The following is a 21,173-nucleotide window of genomic DNA, read 5'->3' on the forward strand; positions in this document are numbered from 1 at the left end:
CAGCTCATGTTTAGAGAGGAGATTATTTTTATCCCCTCCTCTTAGACCCAAAGTAATTTGTTCAATAATTTGCCATCTCAACTCATCACTGTTTTGTTGGAGCCTTTAATAATGTCCCACTAGGGGTGCCCCCACAGTTTTACATTTGATTCTGCTTTTATGTTGTGAGATCCTCACTTTCTGTGTCGTTTTACCAATATACAGGAGATTATACGGACACCAGATTACATAAATGGCATCATGTGTATTGCAATTTGTAAATGAAATCAAAGTAAGTGTATTGTCCCCATAGCAGAAATCTGTTGTATTGAAGCTGAATTTGCATGCCTCACAGTGTCCACATTTGTAATGTCCCAATACAGCTGGAAGACCCCATTGTGTGTTGTTTGGCGTTTTTAGCATTGGTGGTGAGAATGCCCTTGTCAACGTATCTTTTCAATTCTTCCCCTTGTTAAAAGAAAAAAAGGGGGGGGGTCTTGTGTATGGAGGTGTTCCTTAACCAATTCACAATGGTGCATGATAATCTTTTTAATGTCACTACTGGCCGGGTTGAATGTAGTAACACAAGCTAGTCTATTGTTGCTCTCTTTTATTGGTTTAGGCTCTAGAAGACATTCTCTATGATTGTACCATGCTCTCTTTCTTGCTCTCTTTACCAGTCTTTTGGGATATCCCCTCTCAATAAGTCTTTCTATAAGGGTATCGGATTCTTTGAAGTAATCTAACTTTTTTGAGTAGTTTCTCCGGATCCGGAGAAACTGCCCAAATGGAAGATTATCCCTCAGGCATCTTGGGTGATTGCTGTTATAATGTAGTAGAGTTTTCCTTTCTGTCGGTTTCCGGTATAGAGAGACAAATAGCTTGTCTTCATCTACTCCTATTTTTATATCTAGAAAGGGGATGTCTTCTTTATTATAGTCCATAGTGAACTGTATATCAGTTGACCTTTTATTAAGCCAAATATGAAACTCCTGTAATTCTGTATTTGAACCTCGCCTGATCAGAAATACGTCATCGATATATCTGGACCATTTCCTTATATTTCTTAAAAAAGGATTTGTCTGATTGAAAATATTCCGAGTCTCGTAGTCAGCCATGAAAAGGTTTGCTAAATTCGGTGCACAGCTTGCTCCCATAGCCACACCTTTCACTTGGTAATAAAAACAATTGTCAAATAGGAAATAGTTCTTTCCCATAGCTATTTCCATCAAAGATATTAAAAACCAAGTAGGTACTTGCATCGGTTGAGTACGAGAATCAAGCACCTCAGTTATTACTCTGAGGACCTTCTGTTGAGGAACACTAGCATACAAAGATTGTGTATCCATTGTGACTAAAAGGTCTGTATTTTTAAAAAAAACTCTGCATCCTCATACATAGTAATCAGATGCATGCTGTCCCTCACATATGCACTCGTCATGGGTACAAAGGGTTTCAGAAAAAAAATCTAAGTATTAACATAGGGGTTCCAATAAGGAACCACATCCTGACACAATAGGTCTTCCGGGAGGGTTTTCCAACCTTTTTTGTATTTTAGACAATGTATATCATACAGGTGTTTTTGGATCTTTCTTATTCAGAAACTGATATTCATTTTTACTCAGGAATCCCTGATACAATCCCAATTTTGTTATCTCACCAATTCTTACCTTCAATTCCTTTGTGGGGTCTGATCTAATTTTATGGTCGCAACTGGTATCACTCAATTGGTTCAAAATGTCCTGGCGATAATCTGTTGTATTTTGGAGGACTAGGCCTCCTCCTTTATCAGCTGCTTTTATTACCACATCATGTCTATCTTTCAGCCCTTTTAAGGCTGTGTTTTCATTATATGTAAGATTATATTCAACACATTTCTGTTTTTTGCTCAAAATATCAATATCTTTCAGAACGATCTTTTCAAATGTCAATATTTCCAATGGCATTGCATGGGACGGAGGTGTGAAAGAAGATGGTGGTCACAAACCAGTCACATCTGTTCGATCTCCACCTGGGCATCCCTTATAGAAATTACTTAATCATATTCTTCTGAAGAATCTTTGCATTTCTAATTTTGTCGCATAGGCTCTCATTATTCTAATGAGTCTACTGGATTTTGAGCGGCAGAATCGCCCGTGGTGTGGGAGACTAAGGCCCATATTTATACTTTTTTAGCGCCGCATTTGCGCCGCTTTTTGATGCAAAAACGGCGCAAATTTACAAAATACAATTGTATTTCGTAACTTTGTGCCGTTTTTTGTGTCAAAAAGTGGCGCAAATGCGGCGCAAAAAAAGTATAAATATGGGCCTAAGTCTAACCCACTGCGGGTGACACCTGTCACTCCAATCCGGGTTTTGCTCCGGCTAACTAGCAGTGCCTCATCTCTACCCAAGGATAGAGATGACTGGGCAGCCGAGCGCATGACATACTTGGCTTCTCAGGGAAGATGTGGTCTCATCCGTTTCTCTCAGTTACAATTCAGTCTCATTCATAAATGACAACAGAAGCAGTATACGTTTCAATAAGGAGTTTAATAAAACAACCACACCTTAGATAGCAAAGCGTGAGCTGCAATAACCAGAACAACACAACATGACAGAATTAAAATTGTGACGAGAAGAGTGAAGCATAAGAACAACGCTATCATATTGTCAATCAATGGACTCACTCCTACCTAGGCTAGGATAGAGCACAGCATGCTAGGCTCTAATTCTGCCCTTCAGGTTCCCCTGGGAAGACACCAAACCTGAGCAAAGGCCTGTGGTCTGCGTTAGCATCTGTAGCAAAGCATTCAGCAATCAGCATACAGTCGTGGTTCCCTGACTGGAATCTCCCTCTAACGTGTAAGGGACAAGGAAGTGTTTTTATAATAACACAGCTGATGTTCTGAGAAAATGTCCCTACGTAATGATATGTGTTTTCTACGAATGTTGGAGACTAAACTTCTACCACGTTCATCGGCAATGTACCGTGCTGTAGCCTTGGAAGAAGCACAGAGTTATCAAGAATGTCTTGTTTGAGAACAGAGTGCTGGCCTAGGCAAAAACAGTTAGATAGACGGAAAGTAAAACAAGACAGTAAAAATGGTTATTGTAACAATAATAAGATGAAGTTGAATAAAATATATCTAGGTTAAAGTGCACAGTGGCCTAGTGTGTTAAAATAACGTGCATGGAGCTATAACTAAAATGGCTACACAACAATTTAACCTCAAAGAAATTAGTGCGCACAGTTGGTACGAATGACAATCCCTTGCTCAGTACCGATAGTTCATCTGATGTAAGTTTATGTCTTGAAAGGTTAAAAATAGGGGCCATATTTACAGGATTCACTAGACTGAGAATAGGCTCGTTGTAGACGTTACGTAGGAGTGCAATTGTGGTAAAAATATTCATAAAATAGACCAGGTTACGATCAAATATAAATATGATAAATTTTAGAATAACCCTTTATATTTAACAGTACATGATCGGCGCCCTGAAGGAACCGGGCTTTAAATTCAATCAGACCAGAGAGGGCACCGTTGGATGAAGACGCTACGTAAAGGATTCTTTTTTTGCGTTTCACATAAACAAGGAAACAGTCTTCCTGGGCGGACCAGAGAGGGCACCACTCGACGTAGATGTTACATATGAGCGTATTCTATTTAAGTAGCCGGCTAGGCCGCACACGGAAGGTTGCAATTTGGCATCTTTCTGCACGGCCGACGACTATTTATGAAGTAAGTCAGAAGAAGTTGCTATGATTCGTTAATATTTTATATGAATAGATATGACGATCCTTACCCTAAAAAAAATAAGTATGCAAATGCGTCTAAAACATCCGCAAAGTATATGACACATAGGCCCTTTAACGTGAATTCCACTTCGCACTCTTCTCAATGCTGATTTTCAGTGAATTCGACGCATAAAGGTGATGTGTCAATAAAAACGACACACGTATGTCAAGCGTCTAAAATACCCATGCAAATATCATATGCTTCAAATAAATACAGGCATAACAGAAAACGTGACGCATGGGGACTGGAAGTGATGTAAGAGGAAATCCTGTTTACAAGCATGGTACAGTGGGTGTACTTTCACTTTCTCTTTACAGTCTGTGCCTCTTTTGACTGTGTGGTTGTGTTCTGGAGTTGGTGGTTGTGATTTCCTTGCATATAGTATCTTGTGGTTTCCCTCCAGTCATGTTTTGTTAATTATTGTCTGTATATTGTCCCAGTGTTTGGGAATGTGTATTTTTTGTGTGTATATTTGTATTTTTACTGTGGGGTGTCTATCCGGGATAGTTATTAAGTTGGGATTAGTTCTTGGGCTTAAGTTTCCTTTATATTCATTTCATTTTTTTCAAAGTAGTTGTGGTCTACCTTTACTGTCATAATATGTCTGGTAGGGGGAGGATGACCAGGATGGGAGAGAAAGAGTTGGGTGGCTTTGTGTGTCTGGCAGCCCACTACCTGATGTTGATGTTGGGGATGGGGGGCCGGGTCATACAAGGTTACCGGACCAAGGCGAAGCGGCTGCGGTGGGGCAAGGTGCTCCACCACCTGAAGAGGGTCTTTCGGAGCACCAGGAATGAGCACCAGCTAAAGCATCTCTGGGCAAATTGGGTGGACAGGGAGCAGGATCTTCTTGGTGTCGAGATCGGTGGCCCTGTTGGTGAGTCTCCCATTGGCATGCTATTTACTGTTCACCGCTCTTGAATAACAGTAGCAGATGTGCTGGAGTGATGCATGCAATGCTTGTGGACAGGTTGCATGCAACCAGAATGAAGTGTAACTGCGCCAGTCTAGACATGGAGTTCACGTGTCCTGCCATTATACCAATGCAGGTCAGATGTCTGGGGAGTCATGCACAACCATCACTAAGTCACACATTTCAGGGGCCATGGCGACACCTGTGCCCCAGCATAGTGTCATGTATGATATGCCAAGACACCGCAAGCCTACCATATTTACCTGGATTGTGTCAACAAAGTAGGGCAATGCATGTATAGCGCTACTTTGTCATCATTTCACACACATGATCCCTGCCATTATGTCAGCAAAGGGGGCTTACCTGCCTTAGGGGGCAAAATAAATGGGGCATTTGATACTATCAGGCAACTTTGCCACATCAGTTATGGATTACTCAACTCATGATCTTTGCAGACTTAGAATTGAGCCGCATGTCCATCACAAAGTGCCTCTGGGTGCCTTGCAGGACAAGCTTGAATACCTGAGTCAATTGTCCTGCAAAGCACCAGGGTAGTGTCATGTATGTGTTACACAACTCCCACTTATACCATGGAGTTCCATCTTCTATAGATTTCCCACATATGGTTGTTGCAGGGTGTAGCACTGCATGAGTCTCAGACCCAGTGTAAGTGTGCAGATGTGTGGCTCTCACTCACCTGAGTGTCTGTGTCATCATGTGTTTGTAGTGGTGTGTCTGTAGCACTGTTTTACACCAGGATAATTAGCTCACTCCTCTAAAATAACACACACTGTAATTTGTTGTCCACTACTAGTGACAGTGATATGACACTAAGCATGGTTTACCATTCATATCTTCCAGGTTGACCTGCCCCCTACACAATCAGCAAAGTGGCGCAATTTGAGGACCCAGATGTATCCAGTAAGTGTGATTATCTATGTCCTGTAAAGTAATCCAATGTTTGGTGTGAGTGAGTCACGAGTGTTACACACAGAGCTAGGTGTGACAAGCTGTCAAATGATCAGATATCAAAGTAGGCTGGAAGGTGACATTGTGTCCCATTGAAAGGTTCCCCATTTACCACCAGAGGGTCATATGGTGTGAGGCTCGTGGTGCTCAATGGGCAGCATTGTGTAAACAAGGTGATGACAAGCCATATGTAGGGCCATATGTGACTAAGAAGTGCAACATTGTGAGAATATTGGCAATGGGGTACTCCATGATTCTTACAACACAGGGATGCATCATTTTGAACCCAATTTGGTGCATCCCTGTATTGTAATGAATATGGAGGACTGGGCTGGCAATTGTCCCCCAGCATGGCGCTCTGTATTTTGCACTCCATGTACGTAACACTTATGTGGAATGTAATAGGCGTGCATGCAGGTCAAGGCCAAACGTGTACTAGCATGGAAATGGGTGCATCAGAAATAGTATTGGCAGATCAGGTATTGATGGGTGTCTACACCTGGACACATGAATGTAAATGTGATAGAGATATGGATACCAGCTTCCTAGTTGTCAGCCATCCTAACATATGGTCCACTCCCTGACTCGACTCCATGTATGAGTATGCATGCCTTGGTGGACGACCAGGACAGTCGTGATGATGGATTGCAGGCCATCCCCCCTTAGGCACAGGGGGAGAGGAATAGCAAATGTGTAGGCAGATGTGATGCTCACAGTGTACGTGACAGTCATATTGATCAGGCTTGCATATGTACCTATGAGCACTGACACCTTATGGTTACCAACTGCATTCCATCCTCCCAATAACATATTCAAGTTACTGGTGATGTTTGGTTGAAAATTTACACAGATGATGAGGAAAAGTGGGCCTGATCTATGTGAAGTTTACACTGCCTTTGCATCATTAAATTTTGCACAAAAGCAATGCACGTCTCATTTGGTTTGGTTCCTAATCTTGTTGTACGTCGCTTTGGTGTCAATGAAATTATGCTAAGGCAGCGTTGTCGTTGCATTTATCATAGACATTGTCTTTTCCGGAATGTGAGTTGGAGTGCATGTGTAATTAGATATAGAGTGTAAGCCAATAACCTGTACATATTCCACACAATGCTGACGCTGATGGTTGCCTGTCTCAATTTAACAGCTGCCAACATGAGCAATGAGGAACTGCAAGCATTCCAGAAGAGGGAAGTCCGCTACAGACATATCCTACCAGTGGAATCTGGGTTCCAGAGGACGGCTCGCCGCTATCGCGCAGAGAGATCAACCAGGGAATTTTGGGCATTCACCCAAGGGGGCTCCACACTCGCAGTGACCACACAGAGGAGACCAAGCTCCACAGCTGTGCAGGGGGGCACAGCTGCCACCACGACTATAGCACCAGCTGCAACACCTTCAACATCCGTGCATCAGCCCACACCACCTGCTGCCATGGACCAGAAAATGCTGCAAGATCTGCAGAGGGATGTAACACTTATCTTGAAAAGGTTGGACAGTTTGGAGAAGGAGGTGGCAGCCAATACGAAGAGACTAAAGTACATCAAGAAAACCCTCAAGAAGGCAAAGCTGTGATTGTCTTTGGTAATCTCACCTCCCTGTTCTGTCCCCTCCCTCCTCATTTGTTTTCATGTTTTAATGAGTGTTTTTGGGGGTTAGTGTTAGGTAAGAGTAGGTATGTAGTTTAGTTAGGAGAAGTGGGTTTGGGGGAGGGTTTTTTACTTTTTACATGTTACTTTGAGGGTGGGTGGGGGTAATGTTGGGGTATATATGTGTTTTAAAAAATAAAAATAATTTTTTAAAAAATACCCCAAAAATATATATATATGTTTAGATATAGTTAGTACATGTATAGTTTAGTATATGTTGTCCTACATGTGTCTGGTAACATAAGAGGGGTAGGGGGGGGCAATGTTTAGAGTGTGTTGTTAAATGTGTTAGGTAAGTTAAGCATAGGGAAGTTAGGGTTAGTTGTTGATTAAGTATAGTTAGAATAGGTTAGGACAGGTTTTCTTGATTTATTTAGTTAAGTTTCATTGTTATTAAAAATGTTTGGGTACTCCCTTACTTTATGTGTCATATGCTTGTGTCTCAGGGTCTTCCCATGAAGGCACAGTGAAAATTGTGTGTTGGCCTAGGGATTCTGTCCTGCCTCCAAATCCCTCTCTTGACATGTTCATCACCTTTTTACAACTGAGCTGTCACATTGGCACCTACAACACATCTACTTGTCCATGGACCTGCCATCCATTGTACCCAACACTCAAGGTGACAATGGTTACTTTGTATTGGACAGATATGTGTGATAATTCAGTTGTCAGTGTTAGGGTCCTGTGTAGAAATGTTGAGCACTGTGGCACATCTGACAACAGCCTACATTTAATATCTATCCTGCAAAACTGACCACTTGCAATTACAGATGAGGTTTAGGCCCATATTTATACTTTTTGACGCTAAACTGCGCTAACGCAGTTTAGCGTCAAAAAGTTTTGCGCCGGCTAACGCCATTCTGCAGCGCCATGCGGGCGCCGTATTTATTGAATGGCGTTAGCCGGCGCAAGCAGACCGGCGCTGCCTGGTGTGCGCGAGAAAAACCACGTACACCAGGCAGCGCCGGCGTAGGGGGAAAATGGCGCATGGGCGTCTTAAAATGGGGCAAGTCAGGTTACGTCGAAAAAATCGTCGTAACCCGACTTGCGCCATTTATTTTCGACGCCCATCCCCCATCAACATGACTCCTATCATTGTAAAGATAGGAGTCATGCCCCCTTGCCCAATGGCCATGCCCAGGGGACTTCTGTCCCCTGGGCATGGTCATTGGGCATAGTGGCATGTAGGGGGGCACAAATCAGGCCCCCCTATGCCACCAAAAATTATTTAAAAAAAATAAAAAAAATACTCACCTGAATGTCCCTGGGGTGGGTCCGTCCAGCCTTGGGTGTCCTCCTGGGGTGGGCAAGGGTGGCAGGGGGGGTCCCTGGGGGCAGGGGAGGGCACTCTGGGCTCATTTTGAGCCCACTTGTCCCTTAACGCCATGCCTGACCCAGGCGTTAAAAAGCGGCGCAAATGCGCCGTTTTTAGCAACGCCCACTCCCGGGCGTCTCTTTTGCCCGGGAGTATAAATACCACGTAAAGGCCTGGGAGTCATTTTTTAGACGGGAACGCCTCCCTTGCATATCATTAACGCAAGGAAGGGGTTCACGCTAAAAAATGACGCACATTCCGGGAACTTTGGCGCTATTCGCCTCTAACGCCATAGTATAAATATGGCGTTAGTTGGCGTTAGTTTAGCGTCGAATTTGCGTCGAAAAAAACGACGCAAATTCGGCGCAAACGGAGTATAAATACGGCCCTTAGTACCTCTGTTTCACACCAACGTGTTCTACTGGTACTCCCAGCTGACGATATTGCCCAGGACCGTTTCACAGCCATTCCTGCCGTATGTAGTGGGTGAAGCATACATGTGTTCTACATTTTTTACAAACTCAGTGAATTGCTTGTAAGGGATGAGACTAGCATTGTTGTTCATCATGTAGGAACCTTGTGCGTAGATATGTGTCCCCATATTCCTGAACTCTTGTACTGGCACTCTGTGACTACAGACATGGTTAGGCACATCACAATTTCTAAGCATAGTAGATGGGTCACAATACACAAAGACATGCTGGTTGTGTAGGAGGTGTTTATTTACAAGTGTCGTAGTGCAATATTTACAATGTCCAGGTCTGTGACCCGGTTAGTGAAATCCATACAATTGAAACACAACACAATTCCAGGGTTGAGGGACATGTCATGGGACATGCTTGGGTGAAGTGTCATTAAGTGCGGAGGAACATGATTTGCCAATTTGTAGGTGAGAGACAATGACAGTCCATAACAGACAGGTCAACAGTGTGTCTTTGAAGAGTGCACATATCCAACAAGTGCTAACACTGGCATAATATCAAGCACAGGACAAAGGAAAACACTGCCCATGTGCCATGGGCTTATGCTACCGGGAATTCTTACGAGTGAAGATAATCTGTCCACATCTTTATCCTCTGATGTGTGTGGTGTCTCCTCTGCCCTTAATGGTGGTGGTGGGGAAATAGATGGGGTCACACACACTTCAGTTGGAGATGTGGACTCCAAATTCCCAGCAGCTGCCATCTGTGGAACAACATATGGCATCACTGCAGCAAGGAGGAACTGCTGAATTTTGAGAATAGCAGCAACATCCCTGTGGTAGGCAGCCATGTCTGCCCTGAGGGAGGCCAGTTCCCGGTGCGCGGAGTCCATCTTGTTCTCAAGCACGCTGCTGCCAGTTTGGGAGGGCAGTTATTGTGGCCTCTCCCTCATGGCAGCAGCTATATCCCTCAGACACTGCTGGACTCCATGCATTGGGGAGTGTGTGCCTTGTTTGGCTGCAGTCTGTTCAGTGGCTGTAACGAGGCAAGTGTGCATACCCTCTAGGCTGGCTATCATAGTCTGCACTCCCACCCGCACCTCCTTGGCCAGCTCCCACTGGACTACTACCACTGTCCTCACAAAGCTGGTCCCTGGGTCTGCGGAGTCCTCAGCTGTGTCGGTGCTGGCAGGTCGTACTATTGGGGTGTTGGGTGGGGCATGTGGGATGGCTGCTACATTATTACTCCTCCTTGCGACTGGAGGTGGTGTCTGGAGGGATACGAGGACTCCTTGGAGTGTCTCTTGGCTGATGGTTGTCAGCTGGTCATCCAGGTCATTGGGGTACTCCAGGACAGGCAGATCAGCAGGTGAGCCATCATCCTGTGCAATGAGATTGTTTCAAATCAATCTTTCTGTGTTGTGGCAGTTGATATGTCACATCACTGACTTGCTATTGGAGGCTCATTGGTATCTTAGTTCCCAAAGACTGTTCCTGTACATCATGGTTGCAGTCTATCAGCCCTTTGCCCCACTTGAGTGTCACATGAGGGGAAGCTCAGGTGGGGCAATTTGCTGCATCATATCTACTAGGTGTGATGTATATCCTTTCTGTGGCTAGACACCATCTTATCATTGTCAACCCTCCCTATGCATCCATTTGCATGGTGAGGCCTTGCAATGGGTGATGCAGTGCTCAAGCCACAGCACCACACATGTCAATATGCTTCTGTCCCAGTCTTACATGTTTCACTGACACTCATGCTGTAATGTAATCTTTCACCACCCCAGGGTTGGCATTGCTAGGACATTATGCTCTTGCTACCATTGATCGCTCCTCATGTTGATATATGTGTATGTGTGCTCATTGCACAGCACACATGGACCAAGCAGAGTTCAATTTCATCTTCTGTCAGACCAGGTAGGTGCACCTTCCTACACACCAATTATCTCCCCCTCCATGCAGCCATCCTTGCACCATGATACATGAGATGCAGCATGGTGTCAGTGCAGCTAATTTGACACAGGGGTAGACCCAGGGATGGCCAGCATGGGTATAATATTTTAGCTGTGTACATCATTATGTATGTGACAGTGCCTGATGGTAAATGAGTTTATGGACCTGGCCAGTTAACTGCAGTTGAACTTAGGTCAGGGCCTCAAGCTAGTTTGATGGTGATTCTACAGGATGTCATACTGGTCCATCATTTCAAGTGTGGCAGTCCTATGACCACCTTACTTCCATTGTCTATATGACAAACCCAACCAGTGCAGGTGGTAGTGGCAACTGTTGTCAATAGGGAACGCCCCATGGGCCAATGGCCTACCACTGGCAGGTTTCCAGCATCTTACAGACTGGCAATCGCACCTGTCTTGTGACACTAGACCAGTATTACATTCAACGCTATACTCCAGGTCTGTTTCTGCATTTCCACCAGCCTTTGCATGGCGGTGAAACCCCCATGTAAAGGTTGGTGGTGATGTGGTGTGGTGTGCCCCTGCACAGCCCATGACTCAGGCATGGATAGTGCAGGGGGTCCCATGCCCAGCCCCTTTGCCCTTTCTATTGCCTGATTTGCAGAGCTAAGTGCAGCATGTCCTGTCACACCCAATGTACTCCCTGACTTGCACTGACTCAATTTGATCCATCAACAATGTTGTGCTAAGTGCCCCACAGAGCTACCATGGGCATACAGATTTCCACCAGCCATCCCAATGTGTGACTAATCATGCCAACCGCAAAGGGTACACTACACTGGCAGTCTTACCAACACCAGACTTAGCCATGCATCATACCCCGTCCGTCAATGTGGAATTATACACCATTATGTTCACAGTCATACCCCATGGGTTGTATGTGTGTGTTTAATACCCAATTCCTATGTGTCTCACATGGTTGTGTCAGAGTAGTTGTGGCCTGTAACTGTTATGAACTATAGTTTATCTTTGGTACATATTTTCTATAGTGGCACATTTCTGTTCAGCATCAAGATGTGTAGTTCCACACTACATCGGTTTAGTTGTTCTGGGTGGTGGCATGTTTCCAGTGACACAGGACGAGCCTGCTATTCCCCCACCGCCTGCTCAGATTATTGATCCCTACACCGAGGGGGGCATCCTTACTGCATGATGGAGTGGTGGCTGCCTTATGTGGATGTATTGTCAATTTGCGGGGTGGTGGTGCTACCGGCACATGTCTGGGACAGTTGCAATGAATTGTGTGCTGTAAGATGCAACGCACATGTGTTTGGGCAAGAAGGCAAGGCAGTTGCAAGATGTTACTGCAAGAGACACCACCATGATGTGACCCCAGGTATGGCATTGACTGACTACCTAGTCTCTGAAGTCTTGGTCATGTTGGTAGAGTTAATATGACTATATGCAAGTGATGTTGTGATGGCACAAACAGAGGCACAGTCATTATACATGCCATCCATCCCATGTGCTGCATTTGTACATGTAGGTATTTAGGCCTTGTGATTGACATATGTCCAGGCTGTGTTTGTGTTATGGTGCATGACACTACCAAGACATAGTTACATGCATAGCTTACGTCAGCATGGTGCAACTTGCATAGTGTGCAATGTGTCCCTCTGCGCTCCTTTGACATGCAATGTGTGAGTCCTATGTGCCTCCCCCTTCTAGCACTTGACAATTTGACAATAATTTCCCCCATGCAATTTACTCTGCATTTGTGGTGTTTCCTGGTAGTTTGCGCTGTCCTGCGATTCCAGTGACCAGTTCTTCTGGGATGGCCGCTTCAACCATCTCCTCCATCTCAACCAAGTCCTCTTGTGGTGATGAACTACCACCTGGAGTTTGCAGTGCTGCCTTCCTGTTCCTTGCCATTTTTTCCTTTGTCCTTCACTTACAATCATGCCAGCATTCCTTGCACTCTGTTACGGTTCTCCTGACCTCTGCCACACTGTTAATCTTGTCTACTATCTGCTGCCAAATTGCCTCTCTCCTGCCAATTGGCAATTTTGAGGTAAAGAAGAGTTGATGTTGATGCTCCGTCACCTCTCTCACCAGTATTTCATGCTCCTCCGCACTGAAACAACACTTTCTCTTTTTCTTTTCCCTCCCCTGTGTCTTGTCTCTGTCCTCCTGGCTAGTACCTGGTTGATTGGGGTCCCCCTGGGTTCTCTCCTGGCTTTCTGGTCTCTCCTTTGCACTGGTTTCTCCGCTACCATCTTTATTTGACGCTAATGCGGGTAAAAATTGTGCATTTCCATTTTGCAGCATGTTTACGTGTCGTAAAACCAGTTAGAGTCATTTTTCCGCCATTAACATCATTTTGCCTTACGACAAGGTGCAATGGTTAACGTCAAACATTTTGACTCTAATCTATTTTTAGCACCACCCAGTGTCATAGTATGACTTCTGGGTGGTGCTAAAAAATGGCCCTAGTCAGTGCTAAACTTTTTTGCGCAGTTTTGCGTCAAAAAGTATAAATCTGGGCCTTACTCTTTAAAGATGAGGGCCTATTCCTAACATGTGGGCAAAAAAATACTATCCAAAAGAGTTATGCAGGTACACACACAAAAATTCAAAAACCCCAAAATTTATTTTACAAAGTAAAATAAATCACTTCCATTGCTTCATCCCGAATTAGTCAGTGTCGATCTCAGTTCTTGTGTCAATTCATGGAGGTTCTTTACATATAAATCAAAAATCTCTCATATCAATGTCTTTTTCTTCTGGTTCAGTCTTTATCAGTTATGCCCATTCATGAGCTATGTACTTCTTGTATGGTTCTCTTACTCTTTTTTGATAATCTGACTTTAGATCTTTCAAACTGTCATTTCAATATGTCATTGCTGCAACTAACTTTTCTTCATTTCTCTTAAGGCCCTTAAACTTTTGCAAAGCTCTCTTTCTTTCTGGCAAATCTTCAGACCATTTAGCACATATGAAGTTTCATCTTCAGATTAATTTGCTTCAGCTGCCTCATTTTCCTCTTCATTTACTCCTTGATTTGCACATCTGGAACACTTTGATTCGCTCTTGGGGCTTTCAGAATTCAATTATTTTCTTGTTGAAAAATGTGTGTATGGGTAGAGGTTTGGATGCAAGCATCAGTTCATGTACTTCAATTACTAAAAATTAGATGTTATTGTTCTTCTTTAACTTTTTGTTCTCCCTGCTCTGATCCACATAGCAAACTTGAGTTTGACTCTGTGAATCAGCAGCTTGTATCACTGCTTCTTTAGCTGCTGCCCGTACTCATTTTGTGTGAGATAAATGGATGTAGTATAGGCAAACCTACACACTTCACAATGCTGCTCATCATCAATGTGACATGGTAGGGCCCCTTCCACCAAGGCTCTGGGGAGGTCTTTCAACAGGTTTCTTCTCTACAATCCAGTCTCTAGGTCATGGCAGGGCTCATTGCTCACTTAGGGTGTGCTTAGTTTCTCCTGGTGAGAAAGAAAGTATACCAAATCAGCCTAAGCCTTGCAGAATTCCAGAACCTGATCACCAGTAATGTTCACAAGGACACCTAGAAGAGTAACAGGAATCCTCATGGCTCTCCCCATTAACACCTCATGAGGTGTTATCCTGTGCCTTTATTCGGGGTACTTCTGATGCTGAGTAGAACTAAAGGAAGAGCATCTGGCCATTTCAATAATAAAGACCACACTACAGTCAACTTTGTTTAATTATACTGTTCGCTACATTCACTACACCTGATCCTTCAGAATAGTAACTACAGTGGAATATTTTGTCTATTATCTGTGCTAGTGCCATACATAGAACCCTGATAACTTAAATTTAAAATTAGTCCCCATACCTAAAGTTGGCAGGCCAAATGCAGGGCTCAACTCCCTTGTAGCTTGGCTACAATGAGTGCATCACAATGCCTATTTGGGTATCCCTATATCCATCTATTGCAAAAAGAACAGATGACGGACGGAATGCTGAACAATGCAAACATTCACCCACAGTCACAAGGATCTGAGTTTAATCCATCATCTCTTTGCCTACCATGCCACCCAAGTTTGGGCCCAGACGTATGCAAATCAGTCTTGACTCTGTTTGCCAGGGAAACAGTCCAGCCCGAACTGCCAAACCAGATTCTCCCTAGACCGGAAACAAGCATCCTGGGACCAGTTTTGAGGTATCCCCCCTCATCAGTCACACTAGCTTGAATCCAGTGGCGCAGTGAGCACAGGACCCACTTCTGGGCATAACCTTCCCACCTCGAGTGGTATATCTTGAATGTCTGGTCTTGGCTTGCTGCATAATTCAGTCACATCAATGCAATCATGCTCCAAGTCATCCATTACATCATCACACTCCTCAGATTCTTTCTTTGGCAAAGGCAAGAGTGTGTCAGGAATCAGGGTATTGCATTGTTTAATTGAAATGTTCTCTACCACCAATACGATATGTTCATACTTAGTCAAGCAGCTACTTGTGAGTGCATTTGGGAGTTAGCAATATTTCACAACAAACTAAGGGGCATTTTTATAAATGTTCTGCATCACCCACATGCTGAATGGGGAAGAAAAGGGGACACAAACCCTAGATGAGATTTACCAAGCCCAGCAAGGCCATCTTGCGTGGTCCTGCATTGTTTGGTAAATTTGGAGTAATACAAGGTAGAGCAAGTTAAAGTGTTCGTTACTCTGCCATTCCATTGGTGAAGCATGGGTGTTCTCATGCATCTCATGCATCTAGCCATGGATTCTGAAGCATTCCCAGTTTACCAATACTGGTAGACCTGGGGATGTGTCAGAATGCTACGCCTCCCCAGTGGAGGCGTAACAAGTAGAAATATCTTTATTTCACCTTGTCTTTTCCTCTTTCTGTATATGCTGCATTCTTCAGCATACATAGAAAGAGGAAAAAAGCTTGGAGGATTGTGATTGTGCAGAAAAGTGCCCCTTCCTGCACAAAAACAAACCTGCCTACAACACAGGTATCCATGCACTATGGTGCAAGGGTACCTTTGTTGGTGCTATGCAGCAGTTTGAGTGCTAGCGCAGGCAGAGAGCAGAAATGTGCTGTACTATGTTAACTACGGTGAATTCCTGCCCTCTTTCTTTCATGCAGTGGAGTGCAGCAAGGTGACGTGTTGCACTGCAAAAAGTGTATTTCCCTTTACTGTTGTCTCACTCTGTACTACTGCAAAAGCAGCACCTGCAATGTTGTTTAAACAAACAGGTAAAGAAGCAGCTGCTGGATCTAGTGTTGCATAAAAATATGAAATGGGTATTTTCCCAAATCCATGCTGCTGAGCAAGAACAGAAAGTGTGAACCCTTATGCTTCATGACAAAGTAAATAAAAGCCTTTCTCATAACTAGGCATTCCTAGAGTGGGCATGGTACACAAACAATGTCTCAGCTCCAGGAAGGCTTTTATACATTCATATTCCCAGTGCACCGGATCACCAGCATCATTGTGCGTCAGCCTCAGTATGGACTTCAGAATCAAGAAAAAGCTTGAAATCCACTGATGACAGTAGCCACCCTTGCTTAGAAACATCCTCACTCCTCTCAATGTAATTAGTGGGTTTATTCTCAGAATCACATACATTTGTTCTTTGGACATCTTCCCTTTTCAATATGGCGTCACAAATAAATGACTTCTTTTAAGCATTACTGTATTTTAATAGTGTGCTCTTTATGCCCATTTTCAGCTGAATAATTTAATAAAGCAATTGTATCTAGCTTACAACCCTCTTTTGTTTTGACTGCATCATCAATATACTGCACTAGTACTAAGTTACAACGTGAATTTGAACTTTCCATGTCTTTCTTGAGTATTTGTGAAAAGATTGAGGGACTTTCTGTATAGCCTTGTGGGGTTCTACACTAAACGAGAACCTTATTTCACAATCTAAACATAAAAATGTACTGACTATCCTCATGAAGAGGGATAGAGAAAAATGCTTGACCCAAATCAATTATCATGAACCATTCTGTGTTAGCTAGAATTTGAAACAAAAACACTGGTGGATTTGTGTGAGGAAAGTGGTTTACTATATGGTGTGGTTGTGCAACCTCACCCAGTAATAGGGACACAATTCCATATGAGGTCTAGTCAGGTTCATTTAGAAAGCCTTAGCTCAGTATTGGGTTGCTGTGGCTCCAAGCAATCATGCTTTATCAAAGGAACAGTTGTAAAGCATTAAGTAGTACCAAAACCAATTGAATAAGAAAACATAATACAATAAAAATCTGATACCAATTAGAAAAATAGGTACCTAAGCTTGGAAGCCCAAGCTGGAGGAAGCGAGGCTCTGAGGCTCAGTGCCCTGTCATATATATTCTGCAGGAATACGGTGGCTGAAGGTCTAATCTACAGCCTCTGTATGCTGTGGCTCTCCCTGTGATCCCTGGGGACCAAGCCACCGGCAAGAAGGAGCTGGATGATCTCCTCTGTGAACTGGTGGAGTAGGGCCTGGGCTCAGCCTCTAGGGATGCTCATTTAGATACCGCTGAGGAGATCCAATTGCCAGTCAGAGATCCCTATCCCTCCTGGCTCAACGGATGACATGTGAATGGGGCCGACAACCGGAGTAGCCTAACAGGGCCATGGTTCGTGTGAACCCTGCCGCTTATGGCAGACTGCCTGAGCGGCATGGGGAGAGCACGGATTGGGGCCTGCTTCCATCCAGTAGTTGCAGACTGTTTTTTCTTTGTGTAGGACGGAAAGTGTTGGGCCCGATGCTGTCCTGGGCTCACTCCTCCCAGAGGCCCCTCCTGCTCAAAGGGGCCTGCAGTCGAGTCTACAAGAGGGACAATGGATGACATTAGACACAGAGGGGGTGGCCTCTTCCACTTTGTAAAGGAGAGGACTGGGGAACATGCAGTGATGGTAGGAGGAACATGTAGTGTAGGAGACCCAGAGCCTGTGGCACGGGTGTATGCAGAGATGGCCCGCTGCACTCATGATGTACTGGGCGATGGCTGTCTTGGCAGGGTGAGGACCGGAGGAGTGGTGTTCACTCCCCTTTTCTCCCCTTGTGTTCTCTGACCATACACCCTTCCTCCTTTCTTTCTTTATTGGTCTGGAACTCGGGTCCCCCAGTGGTTGAGAGCAACTTGGCATTACCTGGAGGTGGGGGATGGTGCTTTGGTTGATGGTACCTGCCCATGCTGTTGGACCTCTTGTCCCTGTGATCTTCTATACACAATAGACAATGGACAACAACAAATCTCAGAACCCTGCCTGGGTGAAAATTGACTGCTATGCCTAGCCCATCAGGACCTGTAGTGTGGGGTGACTGCCCACTTGGACCCCTCCCCCACTAAGAGCCTGGGGGAGGCCACCACGTCTGCCCTTATTTTACAAGCAATGAGAGACACTAAACTAGCAATGGATGACAAGATTGGAGGGGAGGAGGCTTATCGTAGGGATGTGTAGAGATGGAGGAAACTTCCGATATCACTCCTGGGCCACTCAACTCTTTACAAGATGATATGCTTACCAAAATTCTTGTATGTTATGCAGAATCCCCTTCCTAGATACTTTCTTCCAGAGGGTGGACAGTGTCACAAGGATGTTATTATGGAAGGTGGGACACTGAGAATTGCCCTCTCACAACTGGCGAGACATCAGATGGAGGGGGCATTGCCCTCCTGAACCCCCGGCTCTATTATTGGACATACCAACTGCAGACTATTAACGACTGGGCTTTCTCGTCCAAGCAGGAACCCTCTCTGAGGGTGGACTGAGCTGCCATGGCTCCAGAGGGAAACCTCCATCGGCTTTACAGCGGCAGAGGGCTACCCCCCTGCCTCTCCCTATAGAGAAGTGATCAACATATGGAAAAGGGTGACGTTTACACTAGGGTGGGAAGACAGACTGACATTGGAGGCCCCACTTTGGGACTTTGACTTCCTCGAGGGTCTGTGCAACATAGAGGGATGCTGCAAATGGGACATGTTGGGGCTCTCCAAACTGGGTGATGTCTAGGGGAAGGTGCTATGATCCCATTGACTGACTTGCAAACTGAATATGAGCTGACACAGAGTCAATTTCTGAGGTACTAACAGATGCGTTTCATTCTAGGCAAATGCTGGGCCCTAGAGAGGGAAGTGGAAGAGGAATCTCCACTGGAATGCTGAGAGCACCCCTGTGGGACAATGTAGTATGCTCCCGAGCAACAGTCTTCCATCACTCGAACCTTTGAGGGAAAGGTGGGAAAAAGACTTGGGTAGACTGTACAACGATAACTGGGAGCAGAGGTGTAGATATCATAGAGAGGCCGCGATTCGAGCAGGATTCCACCTGATCCAATTGAAAATCTTGCATAGGGCATACTACACTTGGACTGAACTGTTCCGTGTGGGTCAGGTAACAGACGACCACTACCTGAAGGGCTGCCAAATAAGGGGTTCCCTGATACACACAATGTGGGAGTTCCCAAATATTGGTGCTTAACGGTAACTGCTGAGAGCCAGAATATCAGAGATTCAGGGATATGACATGAAGTTTACACCGCGGTTGTTCTCACTGGGCATATTTCTCAATGGGCATATGGGATGAACAAACCCTAGGCAGTTATGCCCTATTGTTCTGCAACCTAGCCCTGATGGAGTCCAGTAGGGATATTCTGAAATACTGGGGAACACCTGCTCTGCCTAACATACAGGAGTGGGAAGAAGGCATTGGTGTATGTGAGAGGATGCCCACACAAATTCAAAAAGATATGGGGTCCCTGGAGAGCACTGAGGAAAGAGAGAGAATGAGAAAAGGTAGGAGATGCCTAGCAGTCAAAAGGCTGAGTGGGCTTGAGCCACAAGCTGAACTGGCAGGTTGCCATGATGAAGCGGTTGAAGTAAGGAGAAAGGCTCTCTCTGTCGCGCTAGTGCCATGTTCCAGCCTAGACCTCGGGCAGACCCTGGTATATTGTTATATGTTTTGTTCACATGTCCTCATGGGCTGGTATGTTACACTGTTTGTTTTCTCTGTGAAAATTGAATAAAGAGATATATGAAAAAAAGATTGGAGGAGTGGCAGTGGAGATCGAAACTTGAGTCTACAGTGAAGGAGGTGGTGACCTCTGTTTGCAAGGAGGTCCAGCAGTTGCAACACCTGATGCCGGGTCTGGAGCGACAGGCGGAGGATGCGGAGGGCCACTCAGGAAGGAATAATCTCTGACTGGTGGGGATTTCAGAGGGGGCCGAGGGTGCCGGACCTAAATTATTCTTGGCAACCTGGGGGGGGCTGTTAACATGCTTTGTGCTATAAAGGGCTCACATATCCCTGGCACCTCGCCCTCCACCAGGGCCCCCAGCACCCAGTTACAATGCAGAGTCTTAATTACTCCAATAGAGACATCATCCTTTGCTCTGCCAGGCAAAGATCTGGTGTGTAACTCTGTCAAAGTATTAATGTTCCCTGACTATACTACGAAGGTCCAGCACCACAGCATCTCTTTTGTAGGTGTTAAGCTGAAACTTAGGGGCATATTTAAGAGCCCCTAGCATCATTCTAATGCCATATTAGCGTCATTTTATTACGTTAATGTAGCATTAGAAGGCCAAAAACACAGCGCCATATTTACAAAGTGGGGCAATGCATACATTGCGCCACATTGTAACCCTTTGCGCTACACTTTGCCTGCACCAGACATAATGTAAGCAAAGGGGTAATTCCCACGTTGGGGGGGCTAAAAAAGTGTGTCATTTTTTCGGTACTTTTAATTCCTGCTCAGAGCAGGTGTTAAAAGGGGGCACACCATTGAAGACAATGGGCCTCTGTGTACTCTGCCGGAGTATCACCAACATTTTGACGCTACTCCTGCAGAGTATATCAATAGCGTTAAAATAAAAATGAGGCTATTACCGCCTGCCCTGCGCCATGGTGTGCCATATTTTAAATACAGCATGGACATGGTGGCGGTAGGGGGTGCCAAAGGGCGCAAGAAAAATGGCACAGCACTGCCCATTAGAGCAATGCAAATCCCCTTTATGTTGCTCTATTGAAGGTTCTTTTCACTGGGAAATCACTCTTCTTTGAAACCCCAAAAGCATCCTGGGAGTGGGTTGAGGAGCAGGGGCTCCCTCGGTGGCAGGCATCCCACCCCCCAGTGAAAGGGTGAGGCTGGGGGGGCGATCTCGAATTGCAACCCTCGCCCTCAACAGAGGAGGAATTGACGCCGGGGTGTGGCCACCCACTGTCGGCTGGTTTGGGC

The sequence above is a fragment of the Pleurodeles waltl genome, chromosome 10 (assembly GCF_031143425.1).
Source record: "Pleurodeles waltl isolate 20211129_DDA chromosome 10, aPleWal1.hap1.20221129, whole genome shotgun sequence".
In the NCBI taxonomy this organism is placed as follows: Eukaryota; Metazoa; Chordata; class Amphibia; order Caudata; family Salamandridae; genus Pleurodeles; species Pleurodeles waltl.